Below are 3,861 nucleotides of genomic sequence, written 5' to 3' on the forward strand. Positions count from 1 at the left end.
GGGTAGAGTACCCTTGGGTGTAGGTCCTTGCTTTTAATCATGTTAAATATTTGTGCCAGTCCTTCTGGCCTGCAAAGTTTCTGTTGAAAAATCAGCTGACAATCCTATGAGAGCTCCCTTATAAGTTAATAGTTGCCTTTTTCTTGTTGCTTTTAGGATCCTCTCTTTCTCTTTAAACTTTGCCATCCTAATTACAATGTGTCTTGGTGTGGGCCTGTTTGGGTTCCTCTTGTTAGGGACTCTCTGCTCTTCCTGGACTTGTGTGTCTGTTTCCTTCACCAGGTTAGGGAAGCTTTCAGTCATTTTCCCTTTAAATAGGTTTTCAATCTCTTGCTTTCTCTCTGCTCCTTCTGTACCCCTATCATGTGAATATTGTTATGCTTGATGTTGTCCCAGAGATCTCTTAAACTATCCTCATTTTTTTTTCTGCTGTTCTGATTGAGTGTTTTCTTCTACCTTGTCTTCCAAATCACTGCTTTGATCCTCTGCTTCATCTAGTCTGCTGGTGATTCCTCCTAAGGCATTCTTCATGTCAGTTATTCTTCACTTCTGGCTGGCTCATTTTTATGGTTTCTATATATTTTTTGTGCTTGCTTTCTGTTTGTTGAAGTTCTCACTAAGTTCCTTGAGCATCCTTATAAGCATTGTTTTGAACTCTTTGTCTAGTAGATTGCTTGCCTTCATTTCATTTATTTCTTTTTCTGGAGTTTTCTCCTGTTCTTTAATTTGGGGCATATTTATTTGTTTGCTTATTTTGGCTGCCTCTCTGTTTTTATGCATTAGGTATATCTGCTATGCCTCCAAGCCTTGGCCAGGTAGCGTTATGTAGTAGGTGCCATGTGGGGCCCTGGCAGTCTCCCTGGTCACTGCTCTGGGTGCTCCAGAAGTGTCCCTTGTGTGGGTTGTGTGTGCCCTCCTGTTATACATGAGCCTTGATTGCTATTGGCACTTCAGTGTTTGGGATTGACCGTCAGACTGATTGGCTGTGGGGTTTGACCACATCCACAGCTTACTGGCTTACTCTGTGTGTGTGTGGGAGGGTGCCGGGGAGGGGAGGGGGAGGATTTACCCCACTGAGTGGGATTCACTCCAATGGGCTCTGCTGCCTCTTGAGACTGCCCTTTGGGTGTGCTGCTTGTGGGGGCTAATTGGGAAGTGCTCTGCTGTTGTCTGAAACCAACCTCCAAGTATGTTGGTTCTGGGGCCTCTTGGGTGGGGCTCAGGTACAGGTCTAGGTCACCCACTGCCTGTGACCAGCTGGGGACTACCTGGTAGGAGCTACAAAGCATTCCATGGTTGTTTACTTCCTGTGCTAATCCTAGAGGCACATGGGAGAGGCCACACTGCAAACCAAGGATGGCTGCCACCAGTACCAGGTCTGGGGTAGCTCCACAAAATGCCAGGACACTGCAAGGCCTGCCGCCACCTGCTGGCTTCCTTAACATTCAGCCACTGATAAAGCCTCATGCAGTATGCAAGTTGGTTGAGATGAGGTCTCAGGGAGTCACTAGAGTGGGAAGAGCTGTCATCAACAGGTTAATGTAGAAGCTGATTTGGTATCAGTCCTAAGCTACTCAGCAAAAGTCTCAGAGCACACCAAGGCCAAATGCCGCTTGCCTGGGGCCTGTGGACTCTGATCATTTTCCAAGAAAGAGTGCAATGTGAACAGGGTTGGCTACTTTCTGAGAATGTGCCTTTAGTGTTGGTCTAGTTGGGTGGGGTAGAGTCTCAGGGAATCAGCAGGGTGGAGCAGTGGAGCTCACCAGGCCAATCAGATTCAGATTTGGCTGTGTGGGGGAGGGCGTAACACAGGTAAGATGGTGCCCTCCTGCCAACTGCATGGAAGAAGAATCCCAAAGGGAAAATGGCAACTGTTATTCAGCCCTCACTCTCATTCACACACCTCAGTCTGTCCCCCATATGTTTCTNATCTGAGTCAGGAGTTGATAGGTGTAAATGTATTGGGGAAAATGCTCTCAACAAGGTCTAATCACCTATATGCCGACCCAAACTAGCAAAAGAGAATCACAGATTAAGGCCTGGGCTCTGCTGTAAATATACGTCTTCCTCTTCCTCTTCTTCTTAGGGTGACACTGACTCCTCTTCCATTGTGGAGCCCACCATTCCAGCCCATGTTTATAAGAATGCCATTACTCTTCTCTAGCTTCTTTCATCAATAAGCACTTTCTACCCAGTCTGATTCCAAAAGAATATTTACGAGATGTTGACATGTTATTATTTTTCACTTATAAGTCGCACCTAACAATTTTTACCATGAGGAGCAAGGGACTTCTATTACAATTTAGGATTGCATTATCTTGGGGTTTGGTTTATTCCAACCAGGTATTTATGAGTGTGTAAATCCTGTTTTTCCAGTGTCTTTCATCCCAGCTGGCTCTCCAGAGAGATATACAAGGAGCAGTTGCAGATTAAAATCACAATGCCATTATGATGATAAGTGGGCCAGAGCTCAATGCTCCCCCAATGTGGAACTCAGATAACGTTAGAATGAAACATATATTTTAGGCTTTATATCTAAACAGAATCTCTGCCTTCCTTATCCAGAATTCATCTCTTGATATTTTATCACTTTCTTATTAGATGTAATGTACAGTAAACTGAAATAACAATTAGTACAATTAGGATGCCTGCAAAAACAGAGCGATAGAAGGACTTGCCCCAGGACCGCAGGCCTTGTATCCACTCACCCCAGCTACATGGAAAAATAAAAGATACACAATGGTGCCAGGGCTCTTTAATGCACAGTGACCTGCCCACTTATAAACATGCCCAAACTAGCATACATCACCTAATCAATCTGATTAATATGCCCTCTTCTAAAGCAGGAGAGAAGAGAAGGTAGCAAAATAGGCTGTCAGACAGCCAGAAGCTTGTCTTTCTCTCTATAAGATCATAACACCTTTCACCAAGTGGCTCAGATGCTCAGACCCCTGATTATCCTACAACCAAAAATCACATGAAACCCTGTACTTGTTCATGAAGAGTGGGTCTCTCTCTGTCAGTTGTATTTCTTTGGAATTCTGGCACTATTCTTGGCAGTACCATTGAAGGAGATAATGAGCTCATACAGGTATGTGCTTAAAATAAACTCTAATCCGTAGTAAGCTTCTGCTATGTCAGTGGAAATGCTGTTGATAACTACTACAAAACTTTTATTTCAAATAACAAGACTAGTTCCTATTTTTTGTTGTTCTTGGTTTTTAACTCCTGTTTTTCCCCCCTCAATTTATGTTTTTAAAGATTTTTTTTTATTAAACTATAGCTAATATACAATATTATATTAGTTTCAGGTGTACAGCATAGTTATTCAACATTTATATACCTGAAGAAGTGATCACATGATACGTCCAGCAACCATCTACACTATATCACACTATCACAGTTATTGACAATATTCCCCATACTGTACATTAGATCCCCATGACTTCTTTGTTTTATACCTGGAAATTTGGACCTCTTACTCCTCTTCATCTTTTCCCTCGTTTTTAATTTTTTTGATTACAATTGACATTCAATATTTTTTATATTTACTTCAGATGTGTAGCATAGTGGTTAGACATTTGCATAATTGAAGAAATGATCCTCCTGATGAGTCCAGTATTCACCTGGCACTACATATAGTTATTACCATATTATTAACTATATTCCCTGTGTTTTACTTTACATCCCCATGACTATTTTGTAGCTACTAGTTTGTACGTCTTAATCTCTTCACCTTTTTTGCCCTGCCCCCCTAATGGCCTCCCATTTATCACCCCAACAAATCTAGTACCAATATGACACCATATATAGTTATTACAATATTATTGACTACATTCCTTACACTATACTCTATATCCC

The sequence above is a fragment of the Hipposideros armiger genome, unplaced genomic scaffold, assembly GCF_001890085.2.
Source record: "Hipposideros armiger isolate ML-2016 unplaced genomic scaffold, ASM189008v1 scaffold_681, whole genome shotgun sequence".
Lineage (NCBI taxonomy): Eukaryota > Metazoa > Chordata > Mammalia > Chiroptera > Hipposideridae > Hipposideros > Hipposideros armiger.